This window comes from Macaca thibetana, chromosome 1 (genome assembly GCF_024542745.1).
Source record: "Macaca thibetana thibetana isolate TM-01 chromosome 1, ASM2454274v1, whole genome shotgun sequence".
Lineage (NCBI taxonomy): Eukaryota > Metazoa > Chordata > Mammalia > Primates > Cercopithecidae > Macaca > Macaca thibetana.
In genome coordinates, this window is record NC_065578.1 from 3,362,855 (window position 1) to 3,388,939 (window position 26,085).

A 26,085-nucleotide genomic window follows, 5' to 3' on the forward strand; every position below is an offset into this window, starting at 1 on the left:
CCACATGGAATGAAGTGCCCATCACAGAAGATGTCTCCATCAAGGTGAACTGTGTAGCATCGATGTTCCTTGCAGGAGTTAGGGACACCACCTTACTGCTCCACCCCTCAGCTATAAACAGGAAAGAAAGTCTCCTCCAACATTGCTTTTGACTCAGCAAGCCAGGGGAGGCGAGGGTCGAAGGGAGGTCTGTGATAAAGAATTTGCAGGTGTAGAATATCTCGTCTCCTGTCTCAGGGAGCTCTGCTGCTGGCTTTCCCCGTTCCACTCTACAGCTTTCTTTCCGGGCAGCGCAGCCACCTTCCGCTCCTAACTGAAAACGAGGACAACATTTGCAAATATCATGGGGAGGCCTGTGCAAGCCAGAGCTTGCTTGATATTGGGCCCCCAGTGACATGGCTTCAACGTATTTGCCCACTACCCCTTCATCCCAAGAGACCTGTCTCAGGCCTGACTCTTGTGTGATCTCTCCCACTGGCACTGGCAGCGGCAGTTTCGGTGAAAGGGAGTGCAAATCAGCCACCAGGAGCTGAAGTTCCAGCTCATCAAATGCCTCAGGAGACCAGATTTGTCCCAGGGACCTTCTGCAGGTGGGAGGGCCTGCCGGACCCTCATAAATGCTATAGAGAGTCAAGCGGCTAATTGGGAGTGAATCTCTCAATTCATCAAGTCACGTTTGGTGCCGGTGCACATGGCTGGGGATAGAAGAAATGGACATCTAAATCCCTGCTGCAGTCCATAAAGGGCTCTCCACCTTCATGGGCGGCAAGGCCAGGTGACATGGCCAGTGCCCAGTGGACAGAGAGCTCCCAGTGGTCAGGGGGAGGAGAGGCCGCCAGGGCCCGGCTGCTGGGGTGTGGGAGCTCCCGGAGAGATGAGGATGTTTCTAGAGGATAGTAAGCAAACAAGACCTGGAAGCTGTCTCCAAGGCTGAGAGAACATTCCAGCAACTAACCCACGGAGGGTTCCACATGTCCAGCCCCGTGCCCCCCTCCCACGCGGACACAGAACCAGCTGTGCGGCCAGCATGCCACCCCACACTCTCCTGATGCGGTCTCTTCCTCTTCAACCCATCCCGGAGATTGCAGCTCTCTTTTCTCAAGTCTGTGTTTATTTTTTGTGCTTCTCTTTCCTCAAGAACAAGATTTTAAAACTGAATTAATGTAGCAACATTCCATCACAGAAGCTTTGAAGCAGTAATTTTCCAAATGCCACACTGAGAAGGGCAAGAGGGACCGGTGCGGCCCCACTGGCGGCTTTATTATCCAGTTGATCGCTTGCTAAGTGAATCTCCACTGCATTTTTCTACCCGGGACACCCAGCTGACAGCAGCTTTTTACCTCTGTCTTTGAAGCTTAATTTACAAAGTGCCACCTGACATAGCTAAGATTTGGCTTTCTCTTTTTAATTCCCTTCCCTCTGGTTTTTCAAGAAAAGTGGGGGAAAGACTTAAAAGAAAGGCTGCACAGGCAAAACTAATAAATAAATAAACAAAGAGCCGGGACGGCGGCCCCAGGTCTGGGCTTGGTCATGCATAAACAAAGGGGTTTCGGGGGGGGAGCCTCACATCTGTCCTGCTTCCTTGGTTCTGGGGTTCGGGGGGATTTTGGGGGGATTTACTCAGTCATGGCTGGACCTGAGCTCTGTTAGACGTTTTCTTCAATTAAGTGTCCGTTTTAGGATGAAAAGAGCCGCGGCTCTGTCTGTTATGCCTCCATATTGATCGTGTAGAAATTGGCTGTGGGTTCAGCCATTTGGCGGTTGATTCATTATTTTCAATCAAGCAGCTTGTGTGTCAGGCTGTTAAGGTAGCCAGAGTCTCCAGGGCCTATGCATGAGCCAGTTATTTCCATTATTGAGACACAACCCAAATTAACGGAACCATAAATGTTTTCTTTTAGTGGGCAGCTGGGGAAGAGTGCATGGAAATCTATCAAGAGTTTTGTTTTCCATGGAAACGTAACATAGTAAATGGAAACCTCTTAGTCCTCGGAGAGAAGCCCATGGGACTAGCACTGGGGTCTTTAAGGGGACCCCAGCCCAGCTTTTCAGTGTCTCAGGAAGGGGTGATTTTGAGAAGCTGATATGTATAATGCAACAGAAAAACACTGCTACTCGTGTGCTGGGTGAGCTGAGCATTTCCAGGCACAAAACAAGTGTCCAGCCTCATTCAGAGACAGGTATCACTTAGGGCTCTTTTTCAGGGAAGTTATAGAAAGCCCAGCTCCCAATGTCATCTGGCTTAAGCAAAAAGGCAGTTCCTTGCCTCACAGAGCAGCACAGCCCCGGGAGAGCCCTAGCACCAGGTGTGGTTTGATCGGGGCTCGCCAGCACGCGGTGCCTTGGTTTTCCATCTCTCTTTCTTGGTGTTGGCGCTGTTTTCAGGCAGCCCTCCCTGTGCACACAGCTTGGCTGCCGGCAGCTCTCAGCCTGCATCTTTCCTGTCTTGAATCTGTAAGAACAAAATAAAACAGTTTCTTCCAGTAGCTCCTGCAGAAAGCTACAAGGGACTTCTTCCCAGGAATCTTCCGAGATGAACCTCGATTTCACTGGCCTGGCAGATCGCATAACTGTCTACAAATCAATCAGTGTAGCTACGGAGATGGGATATATGAGGGGCTAACACTGCCCATGGTGGGGCCTTGGAGCCTGGGGTGGCATCAACGCCCTCAAACCCCTCTGCTGAGGATGGAGGAGGACAGTCAAAGACTTCGGGAAAGAGATGGGGCATGGAGGCCGCTGCCCACGTGGGTGTGCTCTCCTGCTCAGCGGGCGGTCGAGACAAATACCCTCAGAGAAACAAAAAGCCCCCCTTGTCCTCATCCCCTAGTCCTGCAGGGGCTTCATTTCCAGGTGGGAAAGCCACAACCTTCCCCAAATGTTCAGCCGCACCTGAGCCAGCTCTTCCCCTTCCAGCAAAACTGCATCTCCCTTCTCTGGGCCGGCTCCCTCACTCTGGGCTCCTACATTTAGGGCTCTAGCCAGGGTCCCACCTGGGCATTTCCACATCTAGCACCCTCCCCGATTGCCTCTGGGCTGGCATGGGGCTGACGTCATGAGCCAGGATCATGGGAATCATTGTTGTTCTGGTTTCTTTGCATAGTTCCAGCTAACTTCCCCCTGCACAAGTTAACTTAAATGTTATAAAGCATTTTAAAATCACACAAATCCATGTTTTGTTAAAAAATGCAAATGATATAGAGGTGACTACCTCCCCACTCGCAGATCACTCCCTCCAGACTGCCCCTGGTCCAGTTCGATGTGGGTGGGATGAGCAGGAGAAGGCCCTGCTGGAGAGGCGCAGCATCCGGTGGGAAGGGCTGGAGGGCAGGCAGGTCTCAGTGCAGGGGCTGGAGCCTGCAGGGCTGCAGGGCACAGCCTGAAGGAGGATGGAGCCTCTTTCTGGGTCAGGCTCTGTGGTCTTGCCTGCCACCTTCTCAATTGCAGTGTCTGTAAACCTCTTCCAAGTGCGACTTCCCAAAGCTTTCAATCCATTGCTCCCTCCTTTCTTCTTCCTTCCTTCTTCCTCCTACTTTTCTTCCCTCCTCCATTCCTCCTTCCTTCTCTTCTTCTCCCTCTCCCTCCCTCAGTCCTTTACCTTGCTCCATCCCAGGGCACTAGTGTGTTTATTGTGGATAGTGGTGAGTGCGAAGACATTGCTGGGTTAATAGCTGTGATTGTTGACTCATGGACAATCAATCGCCCGAGCAAGTCCACAGTCCTGAGTGACTGCAAAGAGCAGCAGTGACCGCTAGGCTCGGCCAGCAGCAGATGGTCCTCTCCTCTCACGTAACCTAGGTGGTAGGAACGGAGGGGCTTCTTGGATGAGAAAAGGGCAGGCAATCCACTTTGGACTCAGGGCAGGGTGACTGGATTTAGCATTTTATCTGGTAACCTCATCTTAAAGCTCAGGAGGCTGCAGCCTAAAGGTTAACCTGACAATTCCATTTTTTCCCTCCATGATTAGCTTTGCTCCCTGCCTAGAGACTGGATCTAGAAGCCACTCAGCAGTTGTCTCCTCCACTGCTCCATGCCCATCTCACCCAGCAGATATTTGCTGAATGGAGGACTGAAGTGTCTCTGATGGTGCCCTTTCTCTCAGCTCTCTGCCTCTTCCAGCACCTGCTCCTTTCCTGCCTGGATCATTCCAACAGGAATGGGCCCCAGCCTATGGATACATAGAATTTTGTGTTGCCACTTTTCCTTTTAGCATTTTAAAGATGTTCTACTGTTGAATTGCCTCCATAGTTTCTGGTAGAAGTCTGCAGTAATTGAAATTATCTTTTCTATGTCTGTGACTTATTTTTTAATTTCTGATTGCCTCTAAGATTTTTGCTTCATCTTTGTTTTTAGCAGTTTGATTATTATGTGCCTAGGTTTTCTTTGCATTTATATTGTTTATGATTTGCTAAACTCGAAAATGTCAATTTATATGTGTCACCAAGTTTAGGAAATTGTTGGCTATTATTTCTTCACATTTTTTTTTTTTTCTGCTCATTCTCCCTCTAGTCTCCAATTACCTATATTTTAGAGCAAGTCCCTAAGGCTCTGGCCATTTTTCTTCAATATTTTTCTTCTTATTCTTTAGATTGGATGATTTCTACTGATCTAGTTTCAAGTTCATTTACTTATTCATTAATAATTTCCCTGCTGCTATGAAACCCATCAGTTATGTTTTTATTTAAGATACTCTAATTCTTAATTCCACCTGTTCCATTTTCTCTGTTCGTACATTTTCTACTTTTCTGCTGAGAGTTCCTTTCTTTCCACTTGCTGTCAGCATTTCCTTCTGCCTCATGGAGCATGGTGGTGCTAGCTACTTTACAGCCTACCTCTGTTAATTCCTGCCTTTGAGTCATCCTGGGTCAGATCTCTGTTGATTGTCTTTTTACTTGAGAATTATCCCCCTTTCCTGGTTTTCTTGTGTGTTGAGTAATTTGGGGGAGCACCTGGATGTTGTGAATGCTGCGTGTGGAGATTCTGGTGTTTGTTATATTTCCCTGAGGAGTATTGTTTTGTTTTAGCAGACAATTAACTTGGATCGATGCAAACCACAAATTCTCTCACCTACAGGTAGTGGCAGCTAGATCTTGGTTCTGTTCCTTTTCCTTTTTCTTTAACTGAATTGTTTTTAGGTAAAGAGAACAGTTCAAAGGTCAGTTGGAGACTTTGGGTTGAGATTAAAGGCAGACTCTGGGGCTCCCCTTCTCTGGTCTTATTCTTCATGAGCTCCCTTCTCACTCCCCAACATGGGTGGTCTCCTGGGCTATGTCTCCTCCTAGTCAGAGAGACGGTGGGTTCTCCATCTGGGCTCCAGTGGCACCAAGCCCTGCTGGAATCAAGGTCTTTCTACAAATCAAAGCCACGAAGATGGGAGATTTGTCATGCACTGCTCTCTTCTTCTTGCCTTTGTTCACTCTCTAAAGCCTTTGGAGTCTGTCCTTTCCTCCCTCCCTTCCTTCCTTCCTTCCTTCTTTTCTTCCTTCCTTCTTTCCTTCCTTCCTTCCTTCCTTCCTTCCTTCCTTCCTTCCTTCCTTCCTTCCTTCCTTCCTTCCTTCCTTCCTTCCTTCTTTCCTTTTTTTGACAGAGTCTTGCTTTGTCACCCAGGCTGGAGTGCATTGGCATGATCTCAGCTTACTGCAACCTCCACCTCCTGGGTTCAAGTGATTCTCCTGTCTCAGCCTCCTGAGTAGCTGGGATTACAGGTGTGCACCACCATGCCCAGATAGTTTTTGTATTTATAGTAGAGATGGGGTTTCACCATGTTGGCCAGGCTTTTCTCAAACTCCTGACCTCAGGTGATCCACCCACCTCAGCCTCCCAAGGTGCTGGGATTACAGGCATGCGCCACCACACCCAGGACATTTATAGTTATTTTCCATGGAAGCATTAGTCCACTGGGAATGTATTCTACCATATAATCTCAATAAATATTTAATTCTGTCCACTTACTTATTCATCTGTTTACTTATTTACTTTTTGGACTCCTTGGGGCTGGGGATCTATGTCTCCTATTCTGCCAGGATTGAAATGGGGCAAGGAAGGGGAGGGCTGAAAGGTAGGGTGGAGGAAGTGTCCATCAGTGCCTGAATCTCTGCTTCAGAAACAGCAGCTTGGGTTTTTTCTTCTGTAGCTATTTTATATATGGACATTTCAGGTAGGATTTCATTGTAAATGTTTTATTGGCTAAAGTGTATTTGAAAATCATTTGTCTAAATATTCTCCAAGTTCTGACGCTCGGAGGAACTCCGGCTTCTGGGGGCTTCAGCTGTGTGTGTTTAGAGCCCTGGTTCTTGAACCAGACTGACTTGTGTTTGAATCCCAGTTTGGCACGTATCAGCTGTGTGATCTCATTCCTCATTCCTTACCTCCACTCATTCCTTACTCATTCCTTACCTCCACTCCACCACCATTTCTTATCTTTAAGATGGAGATCGTTACACCCCGCTTATAGAAGGGTGTGAGTATCCAGGGAGATAGGGCACACTTAGCCTTCAGCAGAGGTGTCACGTATGGCAGGCGTGTGTTATGGACTAAATGGTTGTGTCTTTCCGAAGTCCATATGTTGAAGCCTTGACCCCCAGTGTGATGGCATTTGAAGGTGAGTCCTTTTGGAGGTAATTAGGTCATGAGGATGGTGCCCTCTTGATGGTATTTGTGCCCTTAATAAGAAGAGATGCCACAGAGCTTTCTCTCTTCCCTGCTATGCGAGGACACTCAGAGAAGGCAGTCAAGCCAGGATGAGGCCCTCACCCTGCTGGCACCCTGGCGGCCTTGGACTCCCAGCCTCTAGAGCTGCACGAAGTAAGTGTCTGTGGTTTAAGTCCCAGTCTGCACTACTTGGCTATGGCAGCCCGAGATGCCAAAGACAGTGTGGATGCTGTTGATCAGTAGTATTCATTGAAGTCGACATTGATACTTCTGTGAATAAAAGCTAACTTACTGGAGAGATCGATGAGATCTGGGGACAGCAGAGAAAGCTCCCGTCCCACATTCTGCAGAGCAGATGCGTCCCTGTGATCCTGAATCAGAAGCCCTCTGTTCGTTGTCAAACATGTGACAGCTGCCACTTGGTCACTTTAGAATCGACAGTCCCAGGCCCCTTATTAACAGCTCCCAGCTTCCCCAGCTGGACTGGCCGGGGGGATTACCTCTCTGACAAATCCCCTCCAGGATGCAGCGAATAGGAAACTTGCATTTATAAAAAGGATGGACCAGGATTCTGGGTGCGAGGGGCATTATCCATTGTACAAGAGGATATCCAGTATGTCCCATCCTAAATAGCTAGCTTCTTTTAATGCCCTTACAACAGATTCATTGTAAGGATTTGAGCATTTTAGGGAGTAGGTCTAAACTGAAGTCTGCTGCCCTGTTATTGGAGTCCTGGTGTATCTGGAGGTGACAAGGGCACTGCCCTCTGAGCAAAGGCCCAGCGAAATTGCAGAAGGAGGTGGGTGTGGGGTGGGGAGGAAGGAAAAGGCATGCAGGCCACTTGTCCCGTTGGGCAGCTTCACAAGGTCATCATCCAATGTGATTTTCCAATTGCCACCTTGTTCCTGTGGGCACAAATGAAACCTGAGATTATTGGAAATCTATATGAAAGTCTTGTTCTGTGTCAGGCTCCTAACAGCTTTTCCTTGTCCCTCCCCCGAGCGGGGAAAGCTAACCCGGCAGAACACAGGAACAAATGTTTTGGTTTGGTGAACATCTTTAAATCTTTTGTAGCTCAGGGCTTTGTCCTCATTTGCAAAGCAGGATTGAACCTTTGTGTGGGTGGAGGTGGGGTGTGTGGGGAGGAGGGAAGTCAGGATTTAGGCTTAACGCAGAGACTCCCAACTGAGGCTAACCCAGTGTGGCCCACACTCTAAAGTATCTGACAACTGTCAAGAAGCACCTAAGGCTCCCCAACATGAAAAAAGACTTTTTTCTCCCTGGACTCAGGAGCAGGGTTGGGATTTGCTTAATTTCAAGGCTGAGTTAACCCCTCTTTGTCCAAAGAGGTCCCGGATCTGCAGTCTCACAGTGTTAAATCAGGTTTAGCCTGAAGCTGTCTCCTCATATATTTTAAGTTTGATCTAAAGATTTATCTCTTCATGGTGAACTATAACCTAAATGGACTTGTAAACAGACTGTAGCCTACTCTTGTGCCAAAAACCGAGTTTCGGCCCATCAGAGGTGGCCAGCTGTTCAAATCGTGTTCAATAAGGCAAGTGCCAACTTGTAACTAATCCGGCTGTTTCTGTAGCTCACTTCTGTTTTCTGTACATCACTTTCCTTCTTCTGTCCACAAATCTTCTTTCTCCATGTGGCTGTACTGAAGTCTCTGTGCCTACTCCAGCTTGGGAGGCTGCCTGATTTGTGCATAGTTCTTTGCTCAGTTAAACTCTTTTAAATTTAATTTGGCTAAAGTTTTTCTTTTAACAGCACAGAGGTAGAAAATTTGATCAGCAAAGGTCTTTGATAAGCACTTTTTTCTTATTTGTTTGTTTTAAATAAGATCAACCCATGTTTCTTAAGATCAAGTGGTAGAAAATACTTTTTGCAAAGTTATAGCTCTCCCAGCAATGTGTGCTTGCATGAGTGTGTGTGTGTGTGTCTGTGTGTGTGTGTGTTTTATTTCACCCTTTGTTGCCACTGTTGATGTCTTCAAAGCAACTGAAGTACTCAACTTTTACAACTGCAGGGACAGGGTCTGGCATCTGTGCCTTGGTGGAGAGTCTGGAGGAAGGCAGGTCCAGAACCCAGCAGTGGGCATGATCCTGATCTGGCCTACTCAGATTGGGAAGGCTGAGCTCCTGAGGCAAGTCAGGGCCCTGAAGCAAGGAAGAAGAAAAAGTAACTGGTGGGTGAGAAGTCAGAACCAGACTCTCAGAGAAGTGGGGCTCTCAAGAAGGGCTACTGAACTTCAGATAACTCTTTGAGGCTATTAGTACCTCAGAGGCAGTCAGTAAGCAGACGATGGATGAATGAATGATTAAATGAATGAATGAGACTGGGGACTCTGCTACACTTATCCGTTTATTCCTCACAGGTCTTGGCTTAGGGCTGGGTACAGAAAAAGTGCTTGGTAAATGTTGAGTTAATTAGAGAATTGTTTCAGCCCCTCAGGGAATTCAGAATTCCATAGCCTTTGCCATCCTGGGAGCTATGCACGTGCCTCATGCTGCAGCTTTGGCTTCTCTAAAGGAAGCTGGTCCAAGGTCTTTCCATCTGCTCTGGAGCTGTGGAACTGGTAGAAGAATCCTACCAAGCTGATTTACCCTCAGGCAAATCCGAGCCTTTTCTTCACAAGTCCAACTGTGAATACTTGTCTGTACTCAGATTCATTTTCTCACACTCTGCTAGGCGACTGAAGCCAAACTGATATAATGACTCATAATAAATAATTTATGATGGTGGTGGAAATACAGATGTTATTCTTCCAAAGTATACAGATACAGAAAAGTTTTTAAGTCTCAGGGGAAGATTTGTGGGGATATTTTCACCACTTTGACCATAGGTGGAAAAAGATTTCAGGGCACATTTAGCAGCCATGAAGTCATAACACATAAAGTCATGCCTTAGGTGGCCCAGAGCTCTTCCTTCAATCTGACTTAAACTGCACACCCTGTGTTGATGGAGCCAGACAAGCATATTGAGCTCCTTTACACTTGCTTCTGAGACTGGGCTTCACTGTGGAACTTGGGAGGGACTCCACCTGAACTAATTCTCCTCTAGGCAATTTCACCGAAACAAAGTTTTATGTGGCAAATAATGAGAAAAGCAGCTGTAAAATCCTAAAGGAATGAAAAATAATTTCTAAAGATATGCTGACATCTCTTAGAATGAGAACATCACATTGATTCCTTCAATTACTGTGAGAAACATGCATCTGTAGCATACATTTTAATAGGCATTAAAGACATTTTAATGAGAAAACAATTTAAAATTGGGTAAACATGTCTTTTGTTGATATGCAGCAGAGCTTTTTGGGGACTAGGGGGAGGGGCTGGGGGCTCATTAGGTCCAGGTTGCTTTATTAGGTGCTCTGTTGTTCTGAATATTTTAGCAGCTGAGGTTCAGACTTGGGTGCCTGCAGACTTGAGTGTGATTATAAATAGGTTGTGATGTTGACAAACAACCTGGACATCTGTTTCAGAGATGGGCTGATGTTAAACCCTGGCACACTGCATCCAGTAGCCAATATCAGATAGCTCAAAACTCTCATTATTCCTTCTCAAAATAGATGGCTTAAGAAGGAGGCAACACAGCCTGAGGATGTAACTTCATGAAAGTCCAGGCATGGTCAGGGGGAGAACCATTCAAGTTACTGGATATGGGAGAGTGACCACCCTGTAGGGCTTTGACTTTGGAGGCTCCTTGAGCTGGAATTTCATCCCTCGGTACAGCAGAGCTCACTCTGGCAGGGAGAGAGGAACACCAGCTAATAACCCCAAACCATGCTTGTTCTCAGGCTAAGCTAAATGAACATGGGATACAACCATTGTTTCTGACTGATTTTACTCACCTAATTAAGGGACAGTGAATAATAATAGCTCAGTTATTCAACTCTTACTCTGTACCAGGCACCATGTTCAGGATTCTACATGAGTTACTGTATTTGTTTTCTATTTCTTCAAAACAGACTACCATAAATTTAGAGGCTTAAACAACACTCATTTATTATCTTACAATTGTGGGTCAGGAGTCCAGGCATGGCTTAGCTGGGTCCTCTGCTCGGGATTTCCCAAGGCTGCATTAAGGTGTCAGCTCAGCTGGGTTCTCATCAGAGGTTCAACTGGGGAAGGATCTGCTTCTAAGTTCTTTCAGGTGATTGTCAAAATTCATTTCCTTGCTATTGTAGAATGCATGGTGACTTTCTTCTTCATGGTTAGCAGGAAAGAAAGGATGTGTTGCTTGGAGACTTTGACTTCAGGGAGGGTTCCTGTGCCTCTTTTGAAGGGCTCATCTGATTTGGCCAGGCCAACCCAGGGCCTTTTGATTAGCTCAGAGTCAACTGACTAGGGACATTTACTACCTCTGCAATGTGCCTTCACTTTTGTCATATTCTATTGGTTAGAAGCAGATCATAGGTCTCACTCATACATATGATGTGTGTGACAGGCCCAGGGCTGCTTGGTGAACACATTACTCTGATTAGAGTGTCATGACCAACAGCAAAATACTTTGAGTATTTTGGATCACACAAAGGCATGGATATTGGGGGAGTGGGAATCAAGGAGTCACCCTAGAGTGCCACATTGCTGCCACAATCGGCAATATCCACCAAAACCCTATGAGCTTATAGGTTCCTATGCTGCTGTTCTTCATTCTTCTTTCTACCAACCAGGAAGCTGAGTCTTGCAAAGATAAAGTGGTTTGTCTGAGGTCGACCAGCTAGACATTGGTTAAGCCAGAATCCAAACCTAGAATGTCTGATTCCGGAGCCCTTGCATGGTAATATCTTGCATTCCCTGGTGAGAAAATAATGAGGCAGAAAAGTCCTGTGGGAAAGGTCATGGTGGCTCTATCATGTGAAATGTGTATTATAAAAACAATAGATTGAATTTTCTCATTTGCATAAACAAGCCCTGAGTGAATGTTAATTCCCACCCTGATTATTTTCATGACTTTATTTCTTTGGCTACAGGAGTAGAGTTCAGCAGGGTCTCTGGCTGGTGGAAACACACAATAGTTGGAATGAGAGCACATCATAGGCGTCAAGGTTAACAGCAACTTGCATCCAGGTCTAGAGGCAGCACCACTCAACGTGTATTTTGCTGTTGATTATGACATTGTAATCAGGACAACGTGTTTGCCCAGCATCCCTGGGCCCGTCACATACATTATCTCATACAGTTCTCCAAGCATTCCTTGGAGCCTGTCTATAATACCCATGTTAACAATGGGAAAATGGCAGGTCACTGGGTTGGAAGACTTCTGCAAGCTCACCCAGCTTAACAGCCAAGGTGAGATTTAAATCCAAGTCCAGGGGTAGGCCCACAGCTTAGTTTTTATATGTAGTTATCATGATGAACTGCATTCTATGGCACGCTGGCAACTTGTCTTTGCTCACATGGCACCTGAGTCTCTTGAGGGCAGGACCTGCCCTGGTACCTATGTACTGCACAGAGCTTGTTGCCTAGCAGCACTGTCTCTGAGTTCCTGGCTTATCATGGAGGTGCCGTTGAATAGGCACGGGGATCTTGTGAGTTGAGAGTCTTTAGAGACCTATGAACTGCACATACAGCTCCACGCCCTGAGAGCTCACAGACATCCAGGCTGAGGGTCTGAGGATCTGAGGGTCCACTGCATTGAGCAATGGCAGGGAGGTCATCTGGAAGGAGAGCAGAGCCTCAGTTGTGCACTGATGTGGGCTGATGGACCAGGTCACGGATTCACTTGGGTTTACTTCCTGGGAGTGCTGGGTATGGGATGGGAGTAGATGTGCCCGTTGACATGGGCTGGGTGGAGAAGGGCCTCCCCTCACCTCTGCTGCAGCCATCCCTTTGGAGCTTGGCCTTATCTCCCTTACTGCCGTCATAAACACTGGGCCTTGGGCAGGTGCATCATGGAGCAGAACTGCAGAGCCCATTGGTGTGGGCTGGGCCAGGTCACTTGTTCTCCCACTTGACCTCATAGTCCTGTCCTATGACGGCATCTATCTGGCTGGCTCCCCTCTACTTCCTGGACCCTTAGGATAGATGCTGAGATGGGTCCCAGTCCCCCGAGGCTGATCATAGCCCTCTCATTCTCAGTTTCCAAATCTCTTTCCTAGACAAGGATCCAACATTTTCTTGCCTTTCACCTGCAGGAAATTAGGACCATTCATAACTTAAGAAATCAGGCTGTTACCGTCCCACTCCCAAAATGCCTCCCTGAGTCCTGTGCAGGCTCAATGAGGTCCTCGGGAGGGAGGGCATTGAAAAAGGAGTGAGTCAACTTCAGAAGGAAAATGGAGAGCTCACCAGAGATGCATTTTCATGAGAAGGAATATTCAAAGAAGAAAGACTTCCGGAATCCACAGAACCATGCCCGAGGTCTACCAGAAAGCTCTGTGAATCACAAACACAGTCAAATAGTTTTATGACTGATCTAATGCTTTTGACAGGTTGCTCCACAGAGCTGCTGGACTCATGATCTATTGGTAACTATACTTCAGGAACTATATTCACCAGTTACACACATTTGATAGGGAACATACTTTTCTCTTTCTTGCTTTTATATTCTTTTTCTCTCCTCCCCTGCCTAAATTTTGTGTGCTTGAAAGAGAAAGATGCAAACATCATAGAGAATTAACAGCATTTTGGGAGGTGATTTGTGTATCCGGCTTACGAATGACCCCAGAGCAATCTTGCTTTCTTGATTCTTGTGTGCCGATGATTCACTGATGCTCACTCCTGGCATGGATTCTATGAACTTCCATCAGCAAAATCCCAAGTAGACTGCAGATCCTTTGATGCCTGGGATTTCTGTCTTACCCTTCTTAGGAGCTGCTACAGCTCCAAGTGTAACACATGCACAAAGTGTGCATAAATATTTGTTGGTTAGTTTAGATCTGAAATAGGAGTTTGGAGAAAGGAGCAGCCTGCATTAGGAGAAATAGTCTAATATTTCAACTCCTTCATATGATGCAGTAATCTGTGAGATGTCCAAGCAGCTTGTAGGGGACATTTCTAGAATGTTCTAGAATTTTCTAGAATATTACACACCCACACAGTAATGAGCAAAGCAGATCAGATAATCAGATCTGATCAGAGAGGGGATATGATGATCCTGACAGTAGACTGACATTTGCTACTTCTCATACACCACAAAGGGACACACACTGCTCCTTGGCCCACCCAGCATCTGTTTTTTCCCCCTTTCTCACTCACAAAACCATGGTTTGTTTATGATGACATGTGCCCGACTAAAATGACAGCTCTCCCAGATTCCCTTGAGAATAATGATGGCCAGGTAACCCAAGTCTGACCAAGGAGATCCAAATGAAAGTTATTGGAAAAAGCAGCCCTTCCCAAACAAAAATTAAAGGACTCGCTGGAAGAAGGTTATTTGCTCTTCATCCTTTCACCCTTCCCTTTTCTTCCTCAAACTCGGGCACGAGATAACTATTCAAGTGCAAGTTGATTATTTAGGAGGGGAATAGAGAACTGATACAGGGGAAGGATAGTGTTATAAAGGGGATGTTGTCAAGCCAGCTTGACAAGGGTGATACATGTAGTTTAATCCCACAGGGAACCTCTGAGAAATGGGTAAAACACAGCACCACGGTTTACTATGTGATTTACTGTGATGGTGATGATGATAATGACGGTGATGAGCATCGTGATGGAGTTGCAGGCGATGATGTGGAGATGATTCCTTTTCTAAATATTGAAGTATATTTTGTATTTTGAAGGGGATTCTCTCTCTATAGAATACATTCTTGGTTATTAAAACCCAAATAACAGGAGACAACTACATTTTGTTTTTAAATTAAATTTATTTTTTTCCAACTTTTATTTTAGGTTCAGCAGGTACACATGCAGGTTTGTTACATGGGTAAGTTGTGTGTCTTGGGGTTTGATGTAGAGATTATTTCATCACCTAGGTAATGAGGATAGTACCCGATAGGCAGTTTTTTCATCCTCACCCTCCTCCCAGCCCCCACTCTCAAGTAGACCCTGCTGCTTTCTTCATGTCCATGTGTATTCAATGTTTAGCCCCCACTTATAAGTGAGAATATGTGATATTGGTTTTCTGTTACTGGATTAATTTGTTTAGGATTATGGCCTCCAACTCCATCCATGTTGCTGAAAAGGACGTGATCTCATTATTCTGTTTTTATGGCTGTGTAGCGTTCCATAGTGTATATGTAACATTCTTTATCCAATCCATTGTTGATGGGCATTTAGGTTAATTCTATGCCTTTGCTATTGAGAATAGTACTGCGATGAACATAGGCATGCATGTGTCTTTATGGTAGAACAATTTATTTTCCTTTGGGTGTATACCCAGTAGTGGGATTGCTGGGTTGAATGGTGGCTCTGTTTTAAGTTCTTGGAGAAATCTCCAAACTGTTTTCCACAGTGGCTGAACTAATGTGCATTTCCACTAGCAGTATATAGGTGTTCCCTTTTCTCTGCAACATCACCAACATCTGTTATTTTTAGACTTTTTATTAATAACTGTTTTGACTGGTGTGAGATAACATCTCATTGTGGTTTTGATTTGTATTTCTCTAATCATTAAACATTTTTTCATATGCTTGTTGACTGCATGTGTTTTCTTTTGAGAACTGTCTGTTCATGTCCTTTGTCCATTTTTAATGGGATTATTTGTTTTTGGTTTGTTGATTTAAGTTACTCATAGGTTCTGGATATTAGACCTTTGTCAGATGCATAGTTTGCAAGTATTTTGTCCAATTCTGTAAGTTGTCTGTTTCCTCTGTTGCTAGTTTCTTTTTTATGTAGAAGCTCTTTAGTTTAATTAGTTCCATTTGTCAGTATTTGTTTTTGTCGTAATTACTTTTGGTATCTTCATCATGAAATCTTTCCCAGGACCTATGTCCAGAATGACATTTCCTAGGTTTTCTTCTAGGGTTTTTATAGTTTTGAGGTTTAAATTTAAATCTTTAATCGACTTGAGTTGATTTTTGTGGTGAGAGGAAGGGACCAGTTTCAATCTTCTGCACATGGCTAGTCAGTTACTGCAGCAACATTTATTGAATAAGGAGTCCTTTCCTCATTGCTTGTTTTTATAGACTTTGTCAAAGATCAGATGGTTGTAGGTGTGTGGCTTTATTTCTAGGTTCTGTAACCTGTTATATTGGTTTATGTGTCTGTTTTTGTACCAGAGCATGCTGTTTTGGTTACTGTAGCATTGTAGCATAGTTTAAAGTTGGGTAGTGTGAAGTCTCCAGCTTTGTTATTTTTCCTTAGGATTGCCTTGGCTATTCTGACTCTTTCATGGTTCCATATAAATTTTAGAATAGTTATTTCTAATTCTGTGAAAAATGTTGGTGCTAGTTAGATAGGAATAACATTCAATCTGTGAACTGCTTTGGGCAGTATGTGCATTTTAGCAATATTGATTCTTTCTAGCCTTGAGCATGGAATGTTCCATCTGTTTGTGTCATCTCTGATTACTTTTAGCAGTGTTTTGTAATTCTCGTTGTAGAGATCTTTCACCTCCCTGGTTAGCTGTATGCCTAGGTATTTTATTTTTGTGGCTATTGTGAATGGGATTATGCTCTTGATTTGACTCTCAGCTTGGATGTTGTTGGTGTATAGAAATGCTACTGATTTTTGTACTTTGATTTTGTATCCTGACACTTTGCTGAAGTTGTTTATCAGATTTAAGAGCTTTTGGGTAGAGACTTGGAGTTTTCTAGGTATAAAGTAATATCATCTTCAATGAGAGATAGTTTGACTTACTCTCTTCTTATTTAGCTGCTTTTTATTTCTTTCTTTTGCCTGATCGTTCTGGCTAGGACTTCCAGTACTATGTTGTGTAGGAGTGGTGAGGGTGAGCATCCTTGTCTCAAGGGGAATGCTTCCGGCCTTTGCCTGTTCAGTATAATGTTGGCTATGGGTTTGTCATAGATGGCTCTTGTGATTTTGAGATATGTTCCTTCAAGGCCTAGTTTATTGAGGGTTTTTTTTTAACATGAAGGGATGTTGAATTTTACGAATAGTTTTTTCTGCATACATTGGGATAATCATGTGGTTTTTGTTTTTATTCTGTTTATTCGATGAATCACATTTATTGATTTGTATATGTGGAACCAACCTTGCATCCTAGGAATAAAGCCTACTTTATTATGGCGAATTAGCTTTTTCATATGCTGTTGGATTCGGTTTATTAGTATTTTCTCGAGGATTTTTGCATCTATGTTCATCAGAGATACTGGCGTGAAGTTTCCTTTTTTTGTTGTGTCACCACCAGGTTTTAGTATCATAATGATGCTGATCTCATAGAATGAGTTAGGGAGAAGTCCTTACACCTCAGTTTTTGGGAATAATTTCAGTAGGATTGGTACTAGCCCTTCTTTATACATCTGGTAGAATTTGACTGTAAATCCATCCGGTCCAGGGCTTTTCCTGGTTGATAGACTTTTTATTACTGATTCAATTTCAGAACTCATTATTGGTTTGTTCAAAGAATCACTTTCTTCCTGGTTCAATCTTGGGAGATTGTATATTTCTAGGAAAGTATCTATTTCTTCTGGATTTTCTAGTTTGTGTACATGGAGGTGTTTACAATAATCTCTGGAAGTTTTTTCTTGTATTTCTGTGGAGTCGATGGTAATGTCACCTTTTCATTTCTGATTGTGTTTATTTGTATCTTCTCTTTCCTTTTTCTTTATTAGTCTAGCTAGCATTCTGTCAATCTTCTTTCAAAAAAACACACTTTTGGTTTTGTTGATCTTTTATTTTTTTTTTCTGTATTTCAATTTCATTCAGTTCATCTCTGATTTTAGTTATTGATTTTCTTCTGCTAGCTTTGGAGTTGCTTTACTCTTGTTTTTCTAGTTGCTTTAGGTGCAATGCTAAGTTGTTAATTTGAAATCTTTCCAACATTTTGATGTGGGTGTTTAGTTCTGTAAGTTTTCCTCTTAACAGTGCCTTAGGTGTGTCCCAGAGATTCTGGTTTGTTGTATCTTTGTTTTCATTAGTTTCAAAGAATTTCTTGATATCTGCCTTAATTTCCTTGTTTATTCAAAAGTCATTCAGGAGCAGGTTGTTTAATTTACATGTAATTGTATGGTTTTGAGAGGTCTTCTTAGTATTGATTTCTATTTGTATTGCACTGTGGTTGTTAAGAGTGTGGTCGGTGTGATTTCAGTTTTAAATAATTTGTTTAGAATTGTTTTACGGCTGATGTTGTGGAATGTATATTCTGTTGGTGGATGGAGTGTTCTGTAGCTGTCTGTTAGATCCACTTGGTCAAGTGTTGAGCTCAGGCCCTGAATATCTTTATTAGTTTTCTGTCTCAATGATCTGTCTGGGACTGTTGGTGGGGTGTTGAAGTCTTCCACTATTATTGTGTGGTTATCTAAGTCTCTTCATAGGTGCCTATGAACTTTTTTTTTATCAATCTGGGTGCTCCAGTGTTGGGTGCATATATATTTAGTATAGTTAAGTCTTCTTGTTGAACTGAACCTTTTATCATATGTAATGCCCTTCTTTGTCATTTTTGACCATTGTTGGTTTAAAGTCTGTTTTGTCTGAAATTAGAATAGCAACTCCTGCTCTGTTTTTGATTTCCACTGGCTTGGTAGATTTTTCTCCATCTCTTTGCTTTGTATCTGTGAGTGTCATCACATGTGAGATGAGTCTCTTGAAGACAGCACACAGTTTTGTCTTGCTTCTTTATCCAACTTGCCACTCTGTGCCTTTTAAGTGGAGCATTTAGCCTGTTCACATTAAAGGTTAATATTGGTATGTGCAGATTTGGTCCTGTCATCATATTGTTAGCTAGTTGTTATACAGGCTTGATTGTGTAGTTGCTTTATAGTGTCAATACTTTATATACTTCATGTGTTTTTGAGGTAGCCAGTAATGGTCTTTCATTTTCATATTTAGTACTCCCTTAAAGACTGTTTGTAAGACAGGTCTGGTAGTTATGAATTCCCTTAACATTTGTTGTCTGAAAAGGATCTTATTTCTTCTATTCTTATGAAGCTTAGTTTGGCTGGATATAAAGTTCTTGATTGAAATTTATTTTCTAAGAATGCTGAATACAGGTCCCTAGTCTCTTCTGGCATGTAGGGTAGGGTTTATGCTGAAAAGTCTGCTGTTAGCCTAAGGATTTCCATTTGTAGGTGACCTGCCCCTTCTCTCTAGCTACCTTTAATATGTTTTTCTTTCACATTGACCTTGGAGAATCTGATGATTATGTGTCTTGGGAATGGTTGTTTTGTATAGTATCTCACAGGGGTTCTCTGCATTTTTTGGATTTGAATGTTGACCTTTCTAGGGAGGTTGGGGAAATTTTCATGGGCAATATCCTCAAGTATGTTTTCCAAGTTGCTTGCTCTTTCTCCCTTTCTTTCAGGGATGTCAATCAGTCATAGGTTTGATCTATTTACATAATCCCATGTTTCTTGAAAGTTTTATTTATTCTTTATTCTTTATTTTTGTCTAACCGAGTTGATTCAAGGAACTAGCCCTTGAGCTCTGAGATTCTTTCCTCAGCTTGATCTATTCTGCTGTTAATATTTCCAATTGTATTATGAAATTCTGATAGTGAGTTTTGTAGCTCTATCAATTCAGTTTGATTCTTTCTTAAAATGGATATTTCATCTTTCAGCTCTTGCATCATTTTATTGATTCCTTAGATTCCTTGGATTGGGTTTCAACTTTCTCCTGAATCTCAATGATTGCCACTCCTACCCATATTTCAAATACTATGTCTATAATTTCAGGCATTTCAGCCTGGTTAAGAACCATTGCTGGAAAACTAGTGTAATCATTTGGAGGTTTTAAAAAAACATTCTGGCTTTCTGAGTTGCCAGAATTCTTGCTTCTTTCTCATTTGTGTGTGGTCTGATGTTTCTTTAATCTTTAAAGTTGTTGTCCTTTAGATAGGGTTTTTGGATTTTATATTCTTTTATGCCCTTGAGGGTTTGACTGTGGTAAAAATTGGGTTCAGTCAAATGGCTTCATTTCTGAAAGATTCTGGGGCAGCAAGGCTCAGTTTAGCACTCCTGGCTGCATGCTGAAACTCTGGGAGGCTATTATCAGGCCCATGGTTTTGTTATCTAGTCCCTTAAGGTTAAGCACCTGCTGCACTGGAGGGGCTGACTCATTCCTAGTCTGCTGGTAACGACACTCTGCTGGAGGTCACTGGCCAAAGCACTTCAGTGGGGCAGTGGCAGCAAGGTCCATGCTCATGTGTGCATGCCAACAGTGGTGGTGCACAGTAGGGTACACATGCATAGGTGGGGGTAGAGCACTAGTGGGGGCAGGGTGTCTGTGCATGTGTGTGCCAGTGGGGCAGGGTGGCAGTGTCTGTGTGGGACCTTTTAAAAAAAATTACCTGCTATTTAAACAATAAATAGGTAAATTCACACCAGCTATATTCTGGAATCAGTAGAAATTCAGAGTGATCATTTATACCTCCCATAGGACGTCTTGCAGGCTATTAATCCCAGTGAAGGCAGACATCAACACCACCACGCTTCTAGCATGGCGGCTGACATAGTGTAACCTGCAGTGAACCTTTGCAGATTGAAGGATGAGTTTATATCAATGTATTCAGTGATGGCCCTGTGAAAGCACAATGGCCTTTTGTATTTAAGAAGTGTTAAGTTCCAGTATAGGTATGTTTTAGTTTTTATTTTGCATTTTTTTGGTAAATTTTTTTTATTAGATTGGAGTGCAACATACATACAGTGAATTGTATAAATCATAAATGTATGGCTTGATGAATTTTTACAAAGTGCATATGCCCATGTGACCACTACAAAAGTCGAGGTTTGGGGTGTTGCCTGCACCCCGGAAGCCTCTCTCATGCCTGTTATCTTCATTATCCCCAAAGTAACCCCAATGAGACTTCTACCATCACAGAATAGTTTTTCCTATTTTTAAACATCATTTAAATGAATCATGTGTTTTTTACTCTTTTGTCTGGTTTCATTTGCTCATTGTTATATGCCTGAGATTCATTCATGCTTTTGCATATAGCAGTACTTCATTATTTTTCATTACTATACAGAACTCCTTTGTATGACTATATTACAATTTATTTATCCATTCTACTGCTGTTGGACATTTGAGTATTTCTAGCTTTTTATTATTGCAGTAAAGGTGCTATGAACATCCTTGTGCATATCATTTGGTGGATACATGTGTTCACTTTTCTTAGGTGTTTACCTAAGAGTGGAATCTCTGGGGCCTGCGTTAAGAAGGTGTTTTCTTGAGTAGGTTCTGAAAAACATTTTTCCAGACTGGTTGTACAAGTGTGTACTCTGCCAGTGATGTGTGCCCGTCCTAGCTCGGCAGCCGGTCCTGTGTTGGTTCAAATCTCATTCTTGCTGCTTCTGAGCTGTGTGAAATTGGAATTTTGAGAGGTTCAGTAACTTGCACTTTGATAACTGTAAAATAAGAATCCTAATTTGTCTACTTCATCTATGCAGAATGAATGTGTTTAAATATATAGAAAAAGAGCATACTTTAGTACAGTCCTGGCTTCTGGTGCATGCTCAAGAAGTGATAGCTGTTATCGTTCCTATTAGTATTTATCTAGACTATTTAGTGCAACAGACTTATCCATGCTATACTCTTCCAAGAAAATGGAGACTTGGTATGACTGGGTTATTTGAGTTTGATATTTGACAAGCATGACGAAGGACGTGACCTGAGGCAGAAATGGCAGGTCTGCGAATTGCACGCCAGAGATCATCTTCCCAGGAACTGTGCAAATTATCTCATGCAGTGCCATTTTTTAGAACATGGATTTTTCACGAAAGCCTATCAAAAGGTAGAGTAATTATTCTCCGTGACGGAAACATCAGTCAGCTAAAATTGTCATTCTAGCCAAACATGTAACTAGGATTAACTAATTATGCAATTGTGAAAAATGCTCATGAGGTTGAAGGTTTTTCTTTTTTCACACAGTTGTTGGGGGCTGCAAATAAGTGATTGCCTTTCCAGCTTGACTTCCTCCAAGTCCTCCCCAAGCCCCCTTGCCAGAACATGCTGGACTTTTCTGCATCTCAGGTTCTCTACGGGCAACATCTCTCTCCTTCTCCCCTCCCCAGTGAACTTCTTTCAGCCCAGTAGAGAGGCTGCACCCCACAGTAACACCTCCTTCCTACTGCCCCCTGAGCTACCGAAGGAGTTCATGACATCCTCTGTTACACGGGTGCCATTGCACCTTGATCAGCTGGGTATCTTTGCTTCCTCTGGTCTTCTAGAAGCTTCTCAAAGTCAGAAATTTTCAAGGTTCCTGTTTGTTTCCTCTGCTTACCCAATAAATAGCTGATGAGTTAATTCATTCACAGAACACAAAATAGGGCCTCTCTGTGACACCTTCTAACTCTAAACACCTGCCTTCTTCTACCACAGTATTGAGTGCCAGCTTATCCAGCATAGCTGATGCTCCAGGCCTTTTAGAGAGGCCACACAGGGCAGTGGCGGGGAGCACGGGTGTCAGATGCAGACTCGGTTGCTGCACACTGGCTCTACCGCTTATGAACTGTGAGGTCTTGGTTGGGCGGACTACCTACTCTGGACCACAATTCTTTATCTGCGATCCCTAGGGGGCTACCATTGGAGACACAGCCACATCCATGATAAAGGGCACCAGGGTTCTGTGAATAGGAAGGTTGAAAATCTGCTCCAAGTCACCTGGGACTAGGGGCCTTTGGGAGCCAGGTTCCACCAGAAGACAGTAAGAGAACTGAGGGCACTGCCTGTAGACATGGGGGTAGTATCTGGGTGCAACAGTGTCTGGGAACGTATGAGAGGTTATACTTGGTTAATTGCCAAGACCTGTGTGGTAAAAGGATGAAAAAAATGGAAATTAATCAAAAGAGCAGAAGATAAAATGTTGATGTTTTGGTAGATGTCCAAACTCTCCTTGCTATTTTTGCCCTGACATGCCTGAAATGTGTTGATTTTTCTTAAAGGTCGGGATCAGAGAGACTACGTGACATTGTCTGGCTTCCCCCAATTGATGTTCAACTTCAGGTTCTTGAAAGTGCCCTGTGAAGGGCTGTGTGAGCCAATGGTTCATTGACTTTCCCATTAGTTCATCATCCAGTCTGTTATTTCCAAGTCCTTATGAAAAAAAAAAATCCCTAAATCATACTTAGTGTTAATTCTTTCCCCAGGTCTAAATTAGTGATAATAGGAAAAATTAGCTAATATTTTCCCACTTGGAGGAAGCTGTGTAATAACTTCAGACATGAGTGAGCCCATGGAGGCAGGGGGCCTCTAATCCCGTTTCCACACAGTAGCCAGGAAGGGACGAGAGCAGAATCCCCCTGGGAGCCCGTGTCCAGACTGGGGGCCAGTGTCCCTGGCCCTGCCCTGCTACAAGTGCAGAGCCATCCATGCTGGTCAGGGCACCCCCTTGGACTTCTGAGTCAAGGGAAAATGTTTCAGGATTTCACAAGCAATCCATAGCAATTCCTTCAAAGAATATGAAGAAACATTTCCACAACTGATAAAAAGAAAACTAATTACAACACAAAAGAGAACTGCAAAACCAGCCTTGCTCAGCCTTCAGGGAATCAGGTGATAACTGACAGATACCAGTTCTTGAGCCAGGACATCACCCAGAGGAGCAGAGACATTGGCAAATGTCTCTTCCTGGATAGGGAGCCGGGGGGCTAGTGGGAGCAGCTCTGGGTCTCCTCCCAGGGCAGGCTCCTCTAGAAACAGTGCCACATCCTTGCAGGTACCTTTATGACCTGGTTGCCCTTCTCTAGATGGGGACCCGGCAGGGTCACCAAATATCTTGGCTTCTCCAGCACTAAGGGAGTTTCTGGAATGTAGGACTTTCAGTTTTAAAATTCAGACAGTCCCAGGAAAGCCCTGGGATGTAAGACTTTAGTGCTGTCACCTGGAAATTCCCAAATAAACAGGACTAATTGGTGGTCCTGAGTCTGGGTGGGTTATTTTGCTTTTATGCCTACCCTGCCAGCTCCCAGGAGGCTTGACACAGGCTCAGACCCTGTGTGTCTTGGTTCCTTAACAGCTTGGGGCCTGGGATCCTCACAGCTGCCCCTTGTTCTCTGTTCTCCTCCCAGACTCCCAACCAATGCCTTCCAGCCTTTGATCAGCAGGGATGGTCCCCTAGTGTGATACTCTGTGTGGCCGAATTCCACCCTTCGCTCTGAGCAGAAGCCACTGCTTTGGTGCAATCTGTCGATTTCAAGGGAGGCTTCCAAGTCAAGATGAAGATGAGTAGAAGCGCCTCCCTCCATTGCAGCTCCCATCTCCCTACGTGGCTCATCCAACCCCATCCCATTTCACAGCAGATCCTCTGAAGGTTACACCCCTTGAAAAGAGCAGCTGGGTGGTATGGATGGAACAAGAACAGGAAACAGAAATGAAAATCTGCTGAACTCTCTCTCCGTGGCCTCAGCACTTCATCAATAATCTTTTCAGACCCTGCATGAATTGATTAATCTCTCTGAGTTTCAGGCTCCTTGTATATAAAATGGGTCAATAAGTGTGCCCACTTCAGAGGGATTTGTAAGAACAGACATGTAAAGCCCCAAATGGAGAGTAAGCACTGTAACAGGGCTAGCTGTTCTCATTATTGTTTTCATTTATTAATTCATCCATTTATCCTTCTCCCCATCCATCCATTCATCCATCCATCCACACATCCATCCATCTGTCCACCCACCCACCCACCCATCAGTCATTCATCTATCTACCCAATATTCATCCACCCATCCATTCACCCACACATCTATCCACTTATTCATCCACACACCTCATCAATCTATCTACCCATCCATTCATCCACTCATCAACCCATCATCCATCCATCCATCCATCCATCCACACATCCATCCATCTACTCATCTAACCACCCACTCATCAACCCATCCATCCATCCATCCATCCATCCATCCATCCATCCATCCCTCCATCCCTCCATTCATCCATCCATCCGTCCATCCATCCATCCTTCCATCCATCTATCCATCCAGACATCCATCCATCCATCCATCCTTCCATCTATCCATGCATCCATCCATCCTTCCATCCATCCATCCATCCATCCATCCATCCATTCACCCTTTCATCCATCCATCCATTTCATGAATATTCACCAAGAGGCCCTGTTCTAGGGACAGTGGGAAGACTTACAAACAAGACAGACAAGGTTTTTGTCCTCACTGAGACTATATTTTAGTTGGGGGACTGTATTAGTCCATTCTCATGCTGTTTTAAGGACATACCTGAGACTGCCTAATTTATAAAGAAAAAGAGGTTTAATGGACTCACAGTTCCACATGGCTAGGGAGGCCTCACAATCATGGTGGAAGGCGAAGGAGGAGCAAAGGCGTGTCTTACATGGTGGCAGGCAAGAGAGTGTGTGCAGGGGAACTGCCCTTTATAAAACCATCAGATATCATGACACTTATTCACTATCACAGAACAGCACAGGAAAAACTCACCCCCATGATCCAATTACCTCCCACTGGGTCCCTCCCATGATACATGGGGATTATGGGAGCTACAATTCAAGATGAGATTTAGGTGGGGACACAGCCAAACCTCATCAGGGACTAAAACTAAACAGGTGAAAAGAGTTACTTCAAGTGTGGTGAATATTAGAATGGAATCAAACAAAGCCAGGAGGGAGTGTGACAACCATCTTACAGATGTGCTGAGACCAGGAAGACCAAGAGGAACTGCTTGGGGAAGAATGGGGGCTGGGGGCTGCACATTCCAGATTGTGGGGCCCCATGTGCATGGCCCTAGGTGGACAAGAGGTTGGTGAGAGAAGGAGGAATGAGGAGGTGAAGAAAAGTTGATGCTGCCATTACTGAGGGGCAGAGGGCCTTGGTCAGGAGGTGATCCACAGGCAGACCCTCAGGCATGGGGGTGCTCAGGTGTGCTCTTCTGCAGTGGGAACTTTGTGAGGCTGCCACACAAAGGAAAGGCCAGATCTAAGGTGCTTTAAGAAGATTCTAGGTGGAGACTGAACTGGAAGTGGCAGGTGTAGATGTGAGGGGGCCAATGAGGAGAGTCCTGTGGCTACCTGGAAAAGAGGGGTTGGTTCCCTGGATGAAGATGTGGCATGGAGACAGAGAAGCAGGCTTGAGATGGGGTCTGAAGGGAAAGGATTGGAAGTGGAGGCTGAGGAAGAGGATGCCATCAAAGGTCACTCCCAGTTTCCAGACTGGATGATCGGTGGGTGGAGCTGCCATTGCCAGGGGTGGGGCTGCAGTGGGTTGGGTGGAAGAGCTTTGGGGAGCGTATGGGTGGGCAAGGAGCATTCACCCCGCCTTGTACTTTCAGGAACCCAGAGACCTCCTGTGGCGATGTTGAGTGCCCAGGTAGAAATGTGAGTGGAGCGTCCCCTCAGGTGAGGTCTCGGGCAGGTGTAAGGGTTCGTCAAGAGCCTGTGTTTATGATGAGGGCACCTAGA